Source organism: Motacilla alba, chromosome 15, assembly GCF_015832195.1.
Source record: "Motacilla alba alba isolate MOTALB_02 chromosome 15, Motacilla_alba_V1.0_pri, whole genome shotgun sequence".
Taxonomy (NCBI): Eukaryota; Metazoa; Chordata; class Aves; order Passeriformes; family Motacillidae; genus Motacilla; species Motacilla alba.
Window position 1 is genome coordinate 10676679 of NC_052030.1, and position 12730 is coordinate 10689408.

Genomic DNA, 12730 nt, shown 5'->3' on the forward strand with positions numbered 1-12730 from the left:
AGTATTTTCATTTGTTATTCTTTTATCTTTCAAACTACCGTGTTATAAGTGTTCCTGTAATGCTTATTTTTTTTCTTAAAATAATATTTTTGTGGTAGGTTTTGGTCTCAGAAAAGCAAGCAGGGACTGTTTAATTTCTGGATTTAATTTTAGTAATTTAATTTCAAATAAGGATAAACCATACTAAATTCTCTGAGAGCACTCAGAGGTGTATTTTAAATTGTTCTTTGAAACCTTCTCTTTGGAATTGTCCTTTCTTTGGAGGTGGCAGTCAGCATGGATAGTGCTGTGAGAAAACTGAACCAGTAAGTAAAACTCCTGCTGTATTTACCTCTGCTGTGAGACACAGTTAATTAGGGATGGGGAGTTATCTCTGCTGCTTCTCTCATGATGAGGAATTCATTCATCTGCACCTCTTAGCAATTTATCTATAATTCACTGTTCTAGCAAGTGCTACATATTGTTGCACTGAAGATGTTTGTAATTAGTGAGGTTTTTGATCTGTCAGCTGTAACTACTCAAATGGGTTTTGTATATTGAAACTGCAATCAGATCACACTCTTAAGTCCCAAGGAAAAGCTGAATAGCAAAGTAATTTGGGTCCTTTAAAGTGCCATTCCCATGGTGATGGGTGTGGCATAATAACCTAGATTAGAGCTTACTAAAATGAATGAGTAATAAAATCTGTAATGAGGTGGGTATAGCAGGAGCAGGCATCACTCACATTTTCCCACAGATTCCTGTTGGCATAGTCCTCGTGTTTATTCACAGCCCTTGGAACACCAAAAATATTTTAAAATGCTCATGCACGTCTAAAAAATCAAATCTCTGCAAAATATCAGTCAGGTGGGAAGTTGTGTCTTAAAAAGATCCAAATTTCTGACTTTAATTTTTTATAACCCAATTCACAGCGCTCAAAACGTCAAGAAAAGAGAAACAGCTGAGATTCTAGAAGATAACTGAAAGACGTGGTAGCTGCTAAAAATAATTCTTTCACTGCAAGCTCTGTGAGGCAGCATAGCTGGGGGAAAAAAAAAAAAGAAAAAGAGAAATGAAGAGGAGGAAAAAGCTCCGATGTAATCCAAGTGTTTCAGTTGCCATGGAAGCCCGTAGCACCTCCGTTCTGTGCCATGGCTGCCCCTGGGAAGGGAATGCCACTGAAGATTGATGCTGCTCCTAAAAACACAGTGCAGAGTCATTGCTAGATTTTGGGGGGTGGGAGGGGGTGAGTCAGAGGGAGGAATTGGTCGTGATTCCTGGAGTAGCTTTTAGAAAACAGGATGGGTTTCATAGCCTGGTAATTACTGTGTGACAATTGGACACTTCCTAGACTTCAGACACCTACAGCAGCAGAGATGTTACATAAGGTTTTTTGCAACATGTGTTTAGTTGTGACCCATGACTGAATGAGCATTTATTTACCCTTTCTTTAGAATTCAGCACTCGATAGGAACAAAATCCCTCTGCTTTGCTTTGCTCTAGGTGAGAATTCAGCTTTTATTGCTATTTACGTAAGTGCTAGAATGATTTGCATCTTTATTAATAGACTGGTTCCTCAGTTATCAGGGAAATGAAACACTCATCAAGAGGAACATGATTGTTAATTTAAGTATCTTGTTTAAACCAGAATGCAGAAAGGATTATTTTTTAATTTATCCAAATACTGCTCTCCATTGTTTTACCCATGTTAGAGTAGAACAAATAATGTAAAATTGGATGAAAGCTTGTCTTGAGTAGCTCACCAAGGAACATGGGTTTGGAGAGCTTTTTCTTTTATTGCTGCTGGGTAATCTGGCTGACCTGGGGAAGGGAAGCAGTAAGTACCTTAGCGGTGAAAAGACTTTGTGCAGCCTTTACAGAAAAGAAACTACAGAAAATAGTAGTGCAAGTGCTGGGATTTTTGAAGCAGCACTTCTGAGATTAAAAAAAAAAGCAATTAGCTGCCTTTTCTGTAGCAGATGTGACCATCAGTTCTGTATAGGAATTGCCAGATGTGCATATTGAAGAGATCATTCAGATGGAAAAAGAAATCTTTACTCAGAATTCTCATACTTGGGTGAATACATCCCATTGAATAGAAAAATGGATTTCTTCTGTCAAGAGATGCTTACATTCAGTTCTTAAAGGACAACATTTTAGCTCTTTAGAAAGCTTCAACAACCTTGGAGCCTTCAGAAATCTGAAAAAGGGCAGAAACAACTGCAACTGGTGTTTCCACATTATTGAAAATTCTAATTTTCAAGTGAGCCTTGTACTTGTGGCCAGGATGCCAGTAGTTAATGTTGGCATCCTGAATTTCCCTGGAGCATCCAGCAATTCCTGTTCTCATGGAATTATGAAAATGCCTATATATTATTTGTTGACTGATCTGATCATGCAGATCAGAAAACAGACACCAGGACTGGAATCAAAGATCTTCTGGCTTTCAGTCATAGCTAATCCTGTTCAGAAGTGTGGTTTATAGTACCAGGATCTTTTATTACAATGATTCCTACAAATTGCCTGTGCCCTGTGGGTGCAGACAGCTACACAGAGGCTGTCAGCCATTTCCAGCTGGGATGAACTGAAGTTGTAGTTGCTCCAAAGCTACATTTTCATGGTATGAAGTTGTTTCTGGTCAAAGAATGGATAACAAACATTCTTTTTTTCCTACAGGATCTTGAAGCTGAGTCTGTTCAGTAGGAAATTACTGGTAAAAACAGTGGCACATTCTCTTGATCTGTGTGACATTGTCAATTATTGCCTTCATCCAGGATGTTTTTCCCATAGCCTTGCAAGGGAGTGAAGCAAACTATTTACAGATTTAAACATGTTTTATCCATTATTTCCCCACTGTTACTGCTTCCACATGATGACAAGTTCTACAATAACAGCACAAAGTTGCAACTTCTAGTTTTCATCTTTAAGCTGTCTTGTCGTTGCTGTGCTGTGTCCTAGATGCATCAGTCTGATATTGCTTGTACAACTTTAATGCTGTGCACTGAGCTGCAAGCATTTGAGATGGACTATGGTGGCAAATTAACTGAGAGACCAAACATCAAATTAATGATGGAGAATGATAGATACACTTAGAGAAAAACCCATTCTACGTTAGCATCAGATCAATACGGAAAGCTCAAATGTGCAAAGAAGCACAGAGGTTCACCACTGCAGCTCTCAAGCCAGCAGATATTTTAGGCAAGTGTTCCGTAAAGTTAGTACAACTCTCCACTTTCTACTCTTACTGCAATTTTTGTGGGATAATTTCCATAGCTAGGGGCTGCAGGGTCGTTTTTTTTTTTTTTTTAAAGCAATCCTTTGCTGGCTCTGCACTTCTGAATACAGCCCAATGTTTAAATCCTGAAGTCCTTATTCAGCAAAACTTTTATCAAATTTTGCAGGGAGGAAGAGAGGTGGCTGTACATGGATTCAAATTCTGTTTCACCCTATAATGGCCATGGTAAGAGATTGTGTTTAATGTTTAGGAAGTGAAATTCTAACAAACATTGCTAAATGCTGATGTAGTTGAAACCTATTATTTGGGGGAGTTCATCACACCATTTTGTGCTTTACTGTGCTGGATTAAAGCCAAAGAACGAAGCCAAAATGAAACACAAATTACAATCAGTCCCCAGCAATGGAAATGCTTTCTCATCACCCTTTTGTTCGAATGGCATCATGCAGAAACCCAACAAGCTGTGAGACTGCAAACTGAGGTTTGCTTTGTGAGGAATTCGGTGGTGATGGGCCAGCTCTGGCTGGGCTCTGCTGCCTGTTTATAAGAGGGGAAGAAGTGGAGCAGAGCTGTTTGATTCAGCCTTGAAAATCGGTATTAAATTCTTGAGGATGGCATTGGAGCTGCTGCTCCAGCTGTTTAAACTTTAGCCGTGGGATAACGCCAGCTTCCAGTGTGTTGCTTCACAAACACAGTGAAAATAAAAATATTCGGTACTTTGGGATAATAAATTTCTGCATGATGAATTTCTGGGCATCAGGACAAAAGGAAAATGGAGCGAAGCAGCAGACAGTGAAGTTATTCACCCACTAGAGCGATGTGCTTCACACCTCCCCGTCTGTGCCCACCCTCTCCCCCTCCCACCCAGCCGGGCTGTGCCGCAGCGGCGGCTCCGGGACCACCGGGCGCGGCGGGCTCACCCCGAGCCGGGGCACAGCCGCTCCCTCCCCCGAGCTGCGGCTGCCGCGGGGCGAACAAAGCGGGGGGCGGACAAAGAGAGAGGAGGGGGCGCGGGCAGCTCGGGGGCACCGCCGGTGCCGCTGCCGCTGGTGCAGTCCCCGCCCCGGCGGGCGCAGACGTTGTGCCCGCCCCGCTCCGCCTCCTGCGAGCCGGGGCGGCGCCGCTGCAGAGGGGCCGCGGGAGCAGGAACGGGAGCGGGAGCAGCAGCCCGAGGAGGCGGCGGGAGCTGCGCTGGCGGCGGGGCCGGTGAGGCGGCGGAGCCGGGCGTGGGGGGGGCCCGCCCTGAGGAGCGCGCGGGGCGACGGCGGCGCCTGAGGGCGGGGGAGCCGCGTCCGCCGCCTCCCGCCTCGGGGCCTCCGCGCTTCCCGTCCGGGCGCCGCGCTGGGCGGGTCTGAGGGCGCGGGGGTCGGTGCCCAGGGGCCGTGAGGGGCAGCGGCGGGGCCGTGAGGGGCGGCGGCGGGCCGGGCCCCGGCGCTGAGGGCTGTTAGCGGCCGCCGCACGTGCTGCCCGCGCCGCCCCGCAGCGGCCGCTCCGGCGGGGGCCCGGCCGAGCCCCGGCGGGACGGGGCGCTGCGGACGCGGGGCCGGCGCGGAGCAGCAGCGGGACGGCCTCGTCTCCCTCAGCCCCCGGGGTGGTTGTCCGGAGCGGGGACGCGAAGGTTGGATCGCAGCCTCTGCTGGAGGCTCGCTCTGGGAAGCTGCGGCGCTGTGCTGGGTTAGTGGTGGCTTGAGCGGCTGATTCTGAGGGAGGAGATCTGGGTATTCCTTATATTCCTTGGTAAGTGCTGACCTGCAATTCCCTGCATCTACATACGGATATTTTACTAATAATCTACCTTGGCATTTTTGGATTTGTTTTTTTATGGCTGCTGCCCATCTTCGCGTTGTTATAAAATCTGCTGGTTTCCAGGTGAGCTGCTCTGGCATCCCCTCAGGTGGCTCGGGAGAGTTTGCTGCCATGTTCTGGGCAGTGTCGGAGCTGCGGGATTCCCAGGCACAGGCGCTGCTCCAGGCCCCTCCTGTTCCCGCTATAGTGCTGTACCTCAGGCGATGCAGTGCTCCCTTTTCTGTGCCATAGCTGTCATGGGGCACAAGGTAATTGAGGCTGTTACTCGCAGGGTAATGTGGCTCCTGCTGCATAAAAAATCAAGAGTTACTTTTCCCTTTCATCTTGGTGCTGAGTCCGTGCTTTAAATAATTTTTCAAAATATAAACAAACAAAAGCCAGCACCAAAGAAATTTTCCAAAATAGAGCTTGGGGAGGAAAATTTACTCTGTGATTGTGTATGTTGATGATTAAATATATGACTGTGAAATGAAGACTTGTTCCTCCCCACCACTTCACTTACCCACTGTGCTGAATGGGCAGGGTTTTATGGAAGTTCACAGGTTGCTTTGAGATCTTTGAGCAGAAGGATTTTAAAACATGTGATACTTGTGTTGACATGTAGGAAGAAGAAAGAAAAAGAGGTACAAAAGAGGAAGTGCCTTGATGCTGGCTGCTTTGCAAAGAAAGATCAGAAATATGCATTCTGAATGCAATTCTTTATTGAAAGAACAGAAATATGCGTTCTAAATGCAATGTAAATTTGAAACTAGCAACGGCAGAGAGTGGTTTTCCTGAAGTGTGTCCGTGTGCACCTGCTGCAAGAGTAGGAAGATTGCAAAGTAGATACTGTGAAGGAAAAGTAAACACCTCCCCTCCACCCACAGCATCATTTCTTATTCTAAGGAAAGTTGAACTGTTCATCTTTTACATGCTGAGGATTGTTAGTTCTTGCTGTGAAATGACAAGATTTCAAGGTTCTTTTCCTGCCCAGTCCTTGTATGCATGCTGGGTGATTTTCTATCTGTGCTGCAGTGCTCTAAAGCTTTCTGTGCACCGAAGGGAGAGGGATGGGTTGTCTGAAGCAGAAAAGCTTGGAAATGTGACCTTAAATGTCTGTATCTTTAGGGATCAAGAGGGAGATTCTTTTGGCAAAAAAGAGTTTTACATCATTTGTATGGCTTCCCTTAAAGAGAAGATCTCAGCTTTCTAGGGAGGACAGAACACCAGCTGTCTTGTAGGCTCATTCCAGATGTATTCTGTGGGGAATAGCAGCATCTTTCCTCGGGTGATTGCACTGTAGGAAGGAGCAGTGCTCTCTCTGCTGATCGCTACAACTTCCTAGAGCTCCTGAACATTTCCTGTCTGACTTTCAGGTTGTATCTGTTTGCCATCTTCTGACTGTGGATAGCCAAGACAGCCTTTATTTACTCAGCTTGGGCAGGTTGCATAATTCCTTTAGTGTTCCTCCCTTTATCCTTTTAGGCCTGCTAAAGTTTTTTTTGGGAGGGACTGAGAATATATCAAAACAGGTCCTCCTTAAAAAGAAATAGAGAGCTCTGCCTTGCCAATATGATTTTTCAGAGCCGCTTTTCTTTCTCTTTCTAAAACACTCGGGTCAAATGTTAACTCTGTATGTTGAATGCAAGTTTTCTAATGTTTGAACATGACAACCATGAATGAATGCAGCTCTTGTTTAATCCTCTGGCATTCCTTAGGGACTACTGGCTCTGCTGGCACGTCTAAAGAGTAGCTCACTGGAATCCTTATTGGAGCAGCATGTTTGGAAATGCCTCAGATGGATGGTGTTTTGTTATTTCATGAAAGGCAATTATATACTGCATTAGCTGTAATCTCAGCTGCTCTCAGCCCTATGCCAGTTTCTGCTGGGGCAACCATTTCATTGGTGTTGACCAGCAGAACTCTGTCAGCAGCCCCCTAATGATTTAAACACCTCCTGCTTGTGCAGGTGTCTGTCCTCCACGTCCATTTGTTTTTGCAGAGTGAAGCTGCACTCTGACTGGCTCTTAGAAATACCCACAAATCTGGTACTGGCTCCTGGCCCCAGCCAAAAGGCTGTGGAGGATCCTGGAGATGCAGCTAAGGACAGGCTGTACAAGTTTGTGCTTCAACACTAACCTAAGTTTTTCCACGTGGAACATCTCATTAATTATTTGTACAAACTCACAAAAATAGTACCATACATTCTTTTCATTTATAAGATATGTCTTCACTGTTTCCAGAAGAACCAGCATTAAAAGCTATTCATTTTCCCTGATCCTTATAATCTTACTGTCTATATTTTTAGCTTATTATGAGGGGAAATTGCAAGGCAGAGAGAGAAACTCAGTATTGTATGGGATCAGCTTATTTGACACTCTCATTCTGCAGCATCCACTCAATCACAGCAATATTTATCTGAGTTCTGAATTTGTGCTTCTCCTGAGCTCTCTGCCAGCCGTGCAGCCGTCATGGTGCTAATTTCAAAGGCTGAGCTATAAAGGGACAGCTGACTTGATGTTTTCACCCAGTGTGAAACAGTTACAGTTTCACCCAAGTCTATCAAAATTAAATCCTTGCTATAAAAAGCAGCATCTTTGTTTCAGCTGCTTGGGTTGTAATTGTATTAGGGAGAAGCCTTTGTCCCTTGAAAAGCTTTGGGGCTTGAGGCTGAAGGGAGATGATGTTTTCTTTCTCAGAATTGAAATTGCAGATCCCAAATAACTTAAACTTGAGACTGTGCTATTCCAAAGTCATAATTTTATCTGACTGACTGCACTTGCTGGCTGAAGTGCATTATCATCAACAGAAGTCAGTGTGGACAGTCAAATTGTTCTTTTTCTTAATGAAATGGATGTCTTTAGAGAAATAATTTCCTGAGAAAAATGTAAGACAATTAATAAGTGATGATAATGGGTTTACCAGAAGAGGTGACAATTATTTACTTAGTTGGAAACTTTCTCTACACCTCAATCCTTTACTCCTTCTGTAGGGAATGATGTGCTGAGAAGGGAGGATCATGTGCTTTCTGATCTTTTAATAGACCAGAGCAGCAATGTTTCTATAATCTGTGTGCACAGTGGCAACTCTAAGTGTTAGACTTTGCATCATATTAACAATTATCAGCTCTTCCTGATTAATTAAAGATAGGCAGAATCTTTTTAAAAGGACTGATCAGGCTGTGTTTGAAACAGAAATAGATTGAGAAAAAATTAATCGCAAATTGCTGGCCCAAAATAGCTTTTTTAGACATCCTCTGATTTGTGCTTCATATTCAACAGTCTGTATTTCAGTGTTTCTTTACTGAGGATCCTGAGGCATTTGGGAATCTGAATGAGCATAGCAAGTTCTAGAATGATAAAACAGGGTGACTTAAAATGTCCTTGATGCAGAATTGAAATCCATAAGCAGAGCTGAAGCTTTGATGAATTACCTTCCTCATAGCAGTGCTGTAATATCTGACTGATGGTTTCAGGTCCTAAGCCTCTTACAATCTTTGATCTGATTCATCTCCTTAGAACAGTTTTGAGTTATAAGAATTCACCCCGCCTTTTCCCTTTCCCTGGCACGTGCTGGGACAATCCTGTTTATACAATTTGCAGCAAATGTCCTGCACTTCCCAAGGTGGTAAAACAGCCTTGTCTCTTATTTAGCAACTTAGCAATTCCCTAAAACCAATTTTCAGTGGATTTGGGTCTCATAATGGTTGCCTTCCTAACTGTATTAAGTTCAAGTTTTATATTATCTCCAAACAAACTGATAACCTGCTGCTGACAGTATTGATAGCAAATTTACTTCAGAAATCAGTTGTTCTAAAGGTACTGGGAGAAACTCAAAACTCTTTAAACACAAGTCCCCCTCCTCCTGGTTCTCCTTCTTCTGTGAAACTTGTAGGGATAGGATTTATTTTTATTAGAGATCTCCTGTCTTTTATGTAGTTGAAATTACCCAGCAGGTCAAAATCAAAGGAGAAATATAGATTTGTGTGCAGGCCTGGCTGATGTTGAAAGATGATCTAAACATCTTTGGTTCTGAATACCCTGGGGTCTGTGAACTCACATGGAGAACAGTTCCAGTCATCTCTGTGGTACAGAAATACAACTTCTACTATTGATTTCCGTTAAGAAATTAATCTGAAGTTGCTGGTTGAGCTGTAGGTTCCCATGTCCTTAACTAGGGCCATCACTGTGGGTTTTTGGGATTCCCAAACATTCTTCCCTAGTCCCTCTCAGTGTACAAGACAGAGGGAGCATCTCTGAGATCTGAAGGAAGCAGGGATTTGGAGTGAAAACCCAGGAGCTATTTCTGGGGATGTCCTTAGCTCCAGGGCAGCGGTTCCGTGGTGGGATGAGTGATGACAAGGCTGAGTGTTTGTGTTACAGCCCTGGGACTGTTCCTGTCTCACTAAACACACGCTGCCTGCCTCACACTAAGGAATGTTTATCCAAACCAGTGTCCTGGAAAAATGAGTTGGAAGGTTTTTCAGGCCCTCTGCCACCGATAGGATAGCTCTGTTTCAGTTTCTGTTGGTTTTTGCCACTCTTCCTTTGAGGTTGAGTTCATCACATCAGTGCCACTGTCAGAGGAGCTGTGTCATCCCAGTGGGCAAACTTCCCAAATTCCTGCAGGCTTTGGGCTCGTGTTATTATGGCAGCAAAAGCAAGCTGTGTTTGGGTTAGACTAAAGCCCTACTAAAAGTTGCATGCAGCAGTAATTTCCTGGAGTTATCCTCGTAGCTGCTGTGAAGGCACTTCAGAAGAGCAGGAATTGCCTTTGTTCTGTTAATGTGATAGTTATGCCTGGTTAAATTAAGTAGAGATGCACTTCTTCAAGAGTCTGTCCCTAGTAAAATTCATATTTATGTTAAAAAACAGAATATAAGAAACTGTGGCTTTGAGGTTTCTGTAGGATAAGTGTTTGCCTTTGGGAAGGGTTGACCTCTGGAATTCCTATGATGGGTATGTTGGATTGGCTGGAAAGCAGAATGGCATAAGGATCCTGTGTAAATTATGAGATCTTCTTGCTTATTTCCTTACAAAATTTTTATTTCCTGTTCCAGCACCTGCAAACAACAGATCTGAAAGGTCTGGGTTTCTTTTGTAATTTTCTACCTGATCAGCTGAGTTATAAATGCAGGTTTTTTCTACCTTTAAAGGTGAGGTACAAAACATTGGTTTGATGTGCAGGTACCAGCCCTCATGTTTTAATGCTGGCACTAAGCAGAGCATAGTAACCCAAATAAATATGTTTTCATGGCACTTGCCATAACAAACATTGAATTAAATAATGTCTTCTGGTAGTGCTGTATCTGAAGGCTATATTCAGATCATAACATTACTTGAGTAATTGACATAAAAATCAATGGTTTCTGGAAGACAAAGTGAAACTGAAGCCACGCTTTTAAATGCTCCCTTTCTCTAATTGCAGTGTGTTGAATGAATAATCAAATATTGACTTCCAAATGCCAACTCTTTTGGTATTGAAATCTTAAATTCTTCATTCTGTTTGTTTTCTGTTTTATATATAAATTTTTTCTTAAATTTCCTTATTTTCAATGTGACTGATACCTGAAGGTGCCTCTTATTCCAGTGTAATCCCTGAGCAGTGCAGTTAAAACCTTGGGCAAGCTCAGATGCTCAGTTTGGTTTAACAGTGGCCTCTGCAGAGGCTGTTTTACCTCAGTCCCACCACAGTTTGCTGTTTGTGCCTCGCTTTGTTAACAAATGCCTACGGTGCTTTCTGGCGTGGCTCAGTCTGAGCTTGCTGCCCATTCAATAAATGCATCAGAGCTGACAAAACACATGGAATTTGCAGTAAGGCAGGAGTGTGAGGGTCACAGAGAAGTTCATTTGCCTTTTCACTGTCTGGCTTCAGTGGATCAATGCAGAGAGACCTGGATGCGAGTTCATTGCTCCAAAATTGTTGTATGTAAGTAGGGAGTGGCCAGGAGTGCTGCATCACTGCAGAGAAGCTCTGTGAAGTGAGTGCATGAGGGCTTCCAAATCCATCCTTCTGGTTTAGCAACTTGGAATTGGGCAGGACTGGCTTTGAAGCTGAGTGAGACTTTTACAGTGGATATTGTGTGCTTTGGAATATTTCACTGTAAACGTAACCCATTGCTTGCAGAGTGGTTATTCAAACTATTCAGATGCCCAGTAAGAAATTTCTCCAACAAACCCAGAATGCAGCAGAGGGAGAGTCGGGATGAGGAAGATTTTTGTTCCAGGATTCATCTTCTCTTGTGCCCCTTTCCTCCAGAGTTGTTCCTGTAAGGATGCTGCTGTGCATGTCCCATCTGGTCAGTTTGTGCACCCGCTGTGCATGAATTGCTCCCCTCAGAATCTTCCACAAGTTTGGCTCTAATCTGGCTCATTCTTGCACAAAAAGAAATGTTCTCCAAGAGGCAGCAAGCAGCAAAGAGCAGTGCGAAGAGAAGGCATTGATTTTGTTCAAAGCCAAAATGGGGTTGTGTTTTTAAATCAAGTATGAATTTCAAAAGCTTATCAATTACACTGACACTATGCAGTGCTTTTGTAAATACATATACTCGCTTTTTACAGGAGTGTAACAACAGCCCAGGAGGCTGCAAATACAACTTCTGGAGCTGTAGGAATTAGATGTGAATCAGAGAGAACATGTTTATGTGCTTTAGTTTTAAGATTGCACTAATTTTAGGAGTTGTGTTTGTAACTGTGTAGGGTCAGAGCCCTTGGAGTAACTTGTGGACTGGAGGGGAAATCTTTCCAGGTTCAAAATTCCAAGTTACTTTCTCTGAACTCCAGATATTTGAGGAATGATTCATGAGCTCCCTCAAGCTTGGCAGCAGCAGCTGGACAGCAAGTATGAAACAGGTATTTAAGAAATGCTGTTCAGGCAGAGATTTCAAACGGTGAGTTTGTTTTTCTCTCAGGAAAGTGAAGTTACTGCATCATGGTGGTATTTGGAATATATTTTCCATTTACCTTTTCTACAAAAGGATTTTCTGGTTTATCTTGGTCATTTTACTTTTCTTCATGGTGTGGGAATTTGTTTCCTAGGTGCTTATTTCTGACTGCCACAGGGGTTGCATGTGATGGTCTCAGCTTATAGGGCCCTGTGAGATTTTTCAGCAGTTACCTGTTCTACAAACCCCTTTAGAATATTTACTCTTTATCTTTTAGTGTGACTGTTTGGATGTGTTTTGCAAAGCACCTCCTCTGTGCTCAGCACAATGAACAAATCAAGTGGTCTCTTTTTGAGCTTGCAAATGCATTGGCATTGCAAGGCATTTTCCAGCAGTATTTGTCTATAATGGTGTTAATTAAGTTAAATATTAATCTTTTTAATTTGAAGTGTTTTGAAGAACTAGGAAAAGCTGGACTTAATTATCTTAGAGATTTTTTCCAACCTAAACTATTCTGTGGTTCCACTGGTACTCCTAAGTTCTTCTTGTGACTACAGGGTTAAGTAGAGTGAGCTGAGGTTTTTCTCCCTGTGTTCTTATTTAATTTAGTTCTTTTTAGAGTACTATTGGTTGAAAATAGTCTTGAAAGGAACGTTGGACAGCTGCTTTCTTTTTATTATAGGAATTCCTTTTTTGACAGTTGGAAAATATTCTGCTTTTGTAATTTTGTAATTACGTGGCTACATTTTATTTATTTATTTTTAATATCAGCTTGCCAACAGAATTAATATCTATTATCACATAGCACATTAGTAGGATTTATTTACTTAAACTCGTGGCTCCTAGCT

General features: G+C 43.0%; 1 protein-coding gene across 15 annotated transcripts in view; it reads left to right on the forward strand.

The window, feature by feature from the left end:
* Positions 1–4266: 4266 nt before the first annotated feature.
* Positions 4267–12730, forward strand: part of CLIP1 (CAP-Gly domain containing linker protein 1) — a 63303-nt gene continuing 54839 nt past the window's right edge. For 13 of the 15 annotated variants that reach the window (XM_038152239.1, XM_038152243.1, XM_038152249.1 and 10 more), the window contains exon 1: positions 4267–4420. The gene's annotated coding sequence lies outside the window, so the exon portion shown is untranslated. Of the gene's footprint in view, positions 4421–4456; positions 4952–5083; positions 5269–12730 lie in introns of those variants that run through there. The other 2 variants (XM_038152242.1, XM_038152241.1) reach the window with 2 other exon arrangements.